This window comes from Canis lupus, chromosome 31, assembly GCF_003254725.2.
Source record: "Canis lupus dingo isolate Sandy chromosome 31, ASM325472v2, whole genome shotgun sequence".
NCBI classification, from domain to species: domain Eukaryota; kingdom Metazoa; phylum Chordata; class Mammalia; order Carnivora; family Canidae; genus Canis; species Canis lupus.
In genome coordinates this window covers 20,870,499-20,878,067 of record NC_064273.1, presented here as the reverse complement: position 1 = coordinate 20,878,067, position 7,569 = coordinate 20,870,499, and the positions used below count along the sequence as shown (strand labels likewise).

General features: G+C 36.8%; 1 pseudogene; it reads right to left on the bottom strand.

Annotated features, from left to right (window-relative positions):
- Positions 1-420: 420 nt before the first annotated feature.
- LOC112661824 (39S ribosomal protein L48, mitochondrial-like) lies at positions 421-1,408 on the bottom strand (annotated as a pseudogene).
- Between the last annotated feature and the right edge of the window lie 6,161 nt (positions 1,409-7,569).

The window sequence follows — 7,569 nt, the reverse complement described above, 5'->3', positions numbered from 1 at the left end:
GAGCAAGGGGAAGGGAAGAGGGAGAGTAAGGTCATGTCCTGCATTGAAAGATTAAAAAACAGCTTAAGTTGAAAAAGGAAAAGAAAATAGTCCCAGTGTTAATGAGGCTAGGGGACAGATAGAATTAAGGTCAGGAGAAAAGTCAGTAGGAAACATTGTTTCTCCCCGGTCATGCCATAACCATAAAATGCCCCAATGAGCCCCTCTTTGAGAGAGACCAGAGATTCTCACCAATGATACATTCTGACTTGCTTTACCTCCCATCTTCAATTCCTAACAGTACTCAGCCTTTGATCAAACTCACTCCTCCTAATCCTGTCTCAGGAGCAGAAACCAATCTGGAACCTACCTTGACTTTTTTTAGATCCTTTAGTGAAAGATTCCTTTAGTGGAAGCTCAAACCTTATACAGGTCCCTGCCCTTTTCCATGTTGAGTACCAGTTTTTACGCATTCCTCTGTGTTACTCTCCCTCCATGCATTGCATCAGTTGATCTCCTTTGTCTAGGGATCTTTGGTTAATTAGCTTTTATTTTTTTTTCGGCTACAGATTTTTATTAGATGAAGGATGTCTTAGGTTAGCTCAAGGGAAAGTGGTGACAATCGGCAAGCACTCCTCCATACAAGAAAGGAAGCATTCTTGGCTAATGAGGATGGGTAGTTATGATATCTAAAGGTGTCTTCAGTTAACTTTGAGCACCCAGGAAGATCTTCCCCTTGGCACTCAACATCACCAGTCCTGACATGAAAGGGTCTGCAATGAGCTAGTTCAACTTAGCCAACAGTTCTTCTAGTTCTGACTGAGCTTTGAATATTCCCTTGAAGTCTTCTTCAGTGTGCTCCTTCACTGACGATCTGACTCCTTCAGGAAGATTGATTTGGATTATTTCCAAGAAAATCTCTGCAAATGTAGCATTCAAACCACTGATCTGAACCATGCGCTCATGGGTGGTAAGAACTGAGTCCAGGAGCATTTTGTTGCCTTGATCCTGCAGCAGCAACACTTCCATTGCTGGACATGGAAGCGGGCATTGCATAACTTTCCTCAATTTTAATGGATAGATGGCTGCAGAGGTGATGAACATATTGGGCATACCTCTCTGCCAGGGCCATGTCGTATGAAGTCAGGTGAATGTTTAAAACCCCATATTCATAATCTGTCCTCAAATTAAAGGGTCTCACTTCCACTTTTCCCTTCTTCTTCTTGGGCTCCTGTGCTTTAACTAGCTGCTTGTATTTTCCAATGCCATGGATAGGCTTTGACTTGTAGCGCTGACTGGTACTCAGCAGAATGCCACCTGCAGCACAGATGAGATTTTCTCCTGAAGTCCTGAGCCTTAAAAGAAGAAAGGCTTGCTTAAAAATGGTATCATTCCTCAGACATAGCATCTTTCCCAGAGCTCCATTCATCCTTTGCAGCTGCTGCTGATTACTGTGTAAGTTGAAGACCTGCCCAAGCTGCGGCGATCCCCCCTGGAGTCTGAAAACACTAACCTAACTAGCTTTTCTTACCATGGAGTTGCATCCTGATAAACCCTTCATAAATTGAAAATATTGTAAGTTGAAAATTGATTTAATACACCTGATCTACTGAACATCCTAACCTAGCCTAGCCTACCTTAAATGGGCTTAGAAAACTTACATTATCCTAAAGGGGGCAGAATCATCTACAAAAAGGTAATTTTATAATAAAGCGTTGAATAGCTTATGAATTTTATTGAATACTATACCGAAAGTGAAAGATAGAAAGGTTGTATGGATTCAGAATGGTCGATTGTTGACTCTGGTGATCCCATGGCTGACTGGGAACTGTGGCTTGCTGCCACTCCCCAGTGTCACAAGAAAAAATCATACAGCACAGCACTAGCTTGAAAAAAGAACAATATTCAAAATATGAAGTAGAGTTTCTACTGAACACATAGCGCTTGTACACCATATTAAAGTCGAAAAATCATAAGTCAAACCATTGTTAAGTTGAGGGCCATCGGTACTTTATTACTTACATTGTCAGACTCCTATTGCATTAGAAAACTCAAGACCACAAGTATTTGTCTCATTTTAAATATAGTCCAATGTACATTGAATGGGATGGTTTTGCTTTCAGTGCTGGCTTCTGTAGCACTTAGTATCTATGAATGCAGTTACAAATATTTTGCTTTATTAAAGCTGTAATGAAGAAACCCTGGCATTTGGTTGCTTGAAAGTTGCTTGTGGGGCACCTGGGTGGCTCAGTTCAGTTAAGCGGCTGCCTTTGGCTCAGGTCCTGATCCCAGGATCCTGGGATTAAGCCTCGCAGCATGGGGCTCCCTGCTGGGTTGGCAGCCTGCTTCTCCCTCTCCACAGTTTGTGTTCTCTACATGCTCTCTCAGATGAATAAAATCTAAATAAAATAAAATAAAATAAAATAAAATAAAATAGCTTGCATTTTGTTCTAGTTTATTCCTATTTGCTACCAAGTTTTAACTAATTTGTTGTTGCAAAAAAATATACACATGAAATCAGAAGAGATGCTTATTTTTACCATGTAAATTCTCTTGTGTTTTTTTTTAAAATAAATGATTGGCAGATTCTACATTTCCAATGGAAATTTTATTAATAATAAAGAATTAAGATTAAAATATGACCAGAAACATATAAAATGTCCAAAGGTCAAAAAATTCTGAGCATTACTTTTATGATTTTTGTCATCAGTGAAAACACTTTGATGTCTTTATCATTGGTGTTATTCCTCCTGTGTGTGTATGCAAAATATAATTGATGAATTACATTAGTCACCTCAAAAATTCAAAATGAAGTCCCACACTTAACAGTGCCTGTGTCTATATCTCTATATCTCCATGCATATGTATATATGTATCTACAGCTACATCTTTATCCTTGTTGTGGATATGAATTAATTCAAGCAGACTGATTCTAGTATAAAATTTCAACACTACTGTATATGCCTAAATTAAAAATAAATCTGCAGAATTTGATAAGCATCTATGTAATCTGGTTTGGGAGCCAGACTGCTTGAGTTGTGATTCTTGGAAACCCATTTAACTATTGAATGACATAGGGTGATTGACTTAATCATGGTGTCTTGATTTCCTCATCTGAAGGTAAGGATGATAATAGCTGACTCATATGCTTATTGCAAAGAGCAAATGAATTCAGGTTAAAAAGTACCTAAAGAATGGTGTAATATATTTTATGTCCTCATCATATGTTATCATAATTAAGAACTGAAATTCTGAGGCTCTGTGCATGTGTGCATGTAGGGTATACAATAATTTCTGTAACTCAGCGCTCATTTCCAAAGATGCTTATAGACAAAAACATCCATCTATTTTCTTACAAAATGTAAATAACCCAGTTAAAACTATTTTATTTTTTTTATAGTTGACTTGAAATACTCTACTTTCAGCAGAAAGTAAATGTTCTGCTATGTGTCAAAAACCAGGACGATAAAGATTCTCTCCTGTGAATAGACCAGCATAATTAATGGTTGATTTGTCCTTTCACAGCTTAAAAAGTAAGATATAGTTCACTGAGAGGCTTTTTAGAAAACGTCACTTATTTTGGTAAAGCTAAAACAATTCTGAGTCATTAGCAAGTTATTTTACAAAGAACCAATAACTTTCAGAATTATTAAGACAAGATTTTAGATGATTTGGTACTCAAGCTATTATTTTTCTCTGATACTTGAGAACATCATAGAATAAAGTAGTGAAGTAGGTTGGCAAATGGTATAAGTATAAAGGCAAGTAATAAGGGATAAGAAGGATTAAGTGGTGAGTTTTAAATCTGGGTTCTCACAAGCCCTTGGTACTGAACTTAATTATCCTGAAAGAATAGGCTTGAGTTATAAGAATATACCATTTTGTATTTTTAAAGATTGATTTTTTAAAATTAATTAATTAATTTTTGAGAGAGAGAGAGCAGTGAGCCAGGGGAGAGACAGAGAGGGAGGGAGGGGAGCAAGTGGACTCACCCCTGAGAGCACAGCACAACATGGGACCTGAAATCAGACTCTGAGATCATGACCTGACACAAAATCGAGGCTCAACCAACTGAGCCACCCAGGTGCCCCGAGAAAATACCATTTGTAGTATCACAGCAATTAGAATTTACTATATCTTTTACTTTATATAACAAACAGAACTTTATTAATTGATATCTACAACATAGCAGGTTGTTTTGGTTCTTTTTTTAACTTTTCTTTCTTTCTTTTTTTTTTTTTAAGATTTTACTTATTTATTCATGAGAGATACAGAGAGGGGCAGAGACACAGGCAGAGGGAGAAGCAAGCTCCATGCAGGATCCTGATGCGGGATTCGATCCTGAAACTCCAGAATCATGTCCTGAGCCTAAAGCAGACACTCAACTGCTGAGCCACCCAGCTGTCCCTAGCATGTTGTTTTAACAGAGAATTTATGGGTATGCAGCAGCTGTGGAAAAAATAATTAGAACCTTTCCCATATTTCTTACATTTCTGTGAATTATGAATTTTCTAAGTTACTGTGGTTACAAAAACCACCTTTTTCTTAACTGTGGTTCAGAGAACAGTAGGTTTACCATAGACTCTAAAGGGAAATAAAAAATCATGTTGATATCTTTAAAGTATTTAGTGTTACTCTGTGGTTTCCATAGAGATCATTTCCACCTGGCTACTTTAGTTTAAAACCCTAAGTAAGAAAATATAGGAAATACAATGTTTTAAAGATTAATCAGGAAAAATATTTCTTTTGGTACTGTGATTGTGGGAAATCAGAAATGGAATAGGAAACTGATGGGCTAGTCAAGAACTTAGATCCCAATAGCTAACATAATCCTTATCTTTAAGCAATGAGAAACAGAAATCCGTTTATATTTTTCACTCTTTCTCCCTCCGGCTTTTATTTGCTCTGTTTCTCTCAGACTCTCAATCTCTCTCTCTCTCTCTCTCTCACAGACACACACACACGCACAAACATACACACGCACTTTCTCTCCCTTCCCTAAACATTTTCTTAAAATATTAAATTCAATTTCTCTTTAAGCCATCACTATAAAATCCATATGTTAGTTGAGAAATGGAAGAAGCATTATACATTTTTTATAGTCATACAAGGAACTGAAGTAACTTACATGAATGGAAATGCTGTCCAATGATAAATTATTTTTTTATCTTATAGCTTTATTTTTGTAATATCAGTAAAGTTCAAGGCTAATCTTTTCTTATTAGATGAAATAGAGCTTTTCTCCAGCCTATGGTTTATTTAGTAAGGAGTTAGTTTCAGCTATTCTTTTAAAGATAAATAATTTGCTATAAATTATCACAGTTTATCATAATTTGTGTTCATGAAGTGTTTGCACCTTTCTGAATCCCAGTGCCCAATACCTATTTTCAGAATCTCATTTTTAAAATTAAGGAACTATAATATCTATTTAAGAATACACACACACACACACACACACACACGCTCATTGAATCATGTTATATGTAGTAAGTGTAAAAACTGATCTGTAAGAACAGACTACAGTAACAAAAAATCATGACCGATTTTTTTGTTGAACTAGATGAAAGAGAATTCATAAAAGTTTCTTTATGGTCAATGTTTTTTCACCAGATACCATTTTTCAAAGATGAATGTGAATATGCCTTGATCACATAGTTCCTCTGTGACAAGGAGTTAAGTATTGAAAAAAATTTGGTTGAGTTAGCAGCCTTATGCTTTCCCTACACTTGTGCATGCTCCTTTTCAAGCATGTTTATTTTGCTTTAGCATTCTGAATGAGAGAATAACATTTATTTTTTTTCATTAGGGTTGTAAATTAACATCTTAATTCATTAGCATAATCCATCTTCCTCATTCTCCCTGCCAGTACACATCACCTGCTGAGTACCCCACAACTGATTAAATAACAAATCTCACCCAATTAGTTTGCTTACCTAATTTTCTTTAATTAGCTGAAATGTTGTCTTTGGTCCAAGTAAGATCACTTTGTCTTAGAATCTGCAAAGCTGAATACAAGCTCATTTATAAATGTCGTTAGTCAGAATTCCACCAAGGCCGTTTACACTTTAATGTGCTCTGTTAGAAAATTGGAAAAAGTGAAGAAGAACCTCAATATTTTTTCAAAAAATAGTTATTATAAAAAAAAATAGTTATTATATACCAATGCTTCTAAAAGATACTGGAAATACATTTTACCATTCCTATCATTGTTCGTATTTAAGCAGGCAAAAAATAAAACCTCATCACTCAGGAGATCAAGGATAGTCTTAAAGAATTTTTCTCATAAACAGAAAAGGAAAGAAATGACGAGTAACAGAAGACCCCTACAGAACCAGCCTTGATCTTTGACTGTGTGTGCGTGTGTGTGTGTGTGTTTCCATGCATGAAACATAAAATATCTTTTTTTTTTTTAATTTTTTTTTTTTTAATTTTTATTTATTTATGATAGTCACACACAGATAGAGAGAGAGAGGCAGAGACACAGGCAGAGGGAGAAGCAGGCTCCATGCACCGGGAGCCCGATGTGGGATTCGATCCCGGGTCTCCAGGATCGCGCCCTGGGCCAAAGGCAGGCGCCAAACCGCTGCGCCACCCAGGGATCCCATAAAATATCTTGTTTACATGTTTATTGGTCAATTTATATAAAATATAAGTCTATATTCATATACTAATATATAACACACACACACACACATATATATATATACACACCAATTTTGTATTTATTACATGTAGTCAAACCCAAAATTTAGCCACTGATAACCACATTTACACATGGGAACAAACATGCACTTGAGTAAGAGAGTAGAAAGCAATAATGCTTCATGGGGTGATTTTCCACTTGAGTAAGAGAGTAGAAAACAATAATGCTTCATGGGGTGATTTTGCACTGTATCTAACATGGAACCTGGTTTCCCACAGTCCCCTACTCTGCATAGTTCTGAGTTAGAATTGATCTAAGAGACATTATCAGGAAGTTATAGGTGAAAACAGGAGACCACAGTGACCCCAGACCCATCTGGTGGACACAAAGCACAGCACCCACTAGAGTCCCTTTGTGGTACCTTTGGGGCATCCAGACCATCCAGAAGGCTCCAACTTGTTTGCAGATCCCAGTGCTTTAAGAGGGCTAATAAGTGACTTCCCTCTGTCCTGTTAGCTCTTCTTTCTAGACCACCTCCTCTCATCTCCTCTCACAAGTGTGTATGACCTGCTTCCTGCAGTCCCTTATTTGAAGTGTGCATGATCCACCTCCTGCAATTCCTCATTCAGTAATATTCATAGTAGTTCTGCTTCCCTGAGGCATAAAATTTCAGGAAACCAAGCTGGAAGCTGTCATCCAATAGCTTTGTAATGGAAATCTCTTCTTTTTGCTTACCACATAGATGGCAACAAGCCTGCTCTTGTAACATAAAATCTGAAGGAAACTCTAGGGAGCACACCCGAAGATTCATTCCTTTTATGCTAAGCAGTAAGTTATCCCATGTTCTAGATTTGAAATATCAGTCAGAATTCACAGCAATACTTACCAAATAATGACCATAATGACATGATAATGGAAATCATAGCCTTTATACCAAGAGGCAGTGC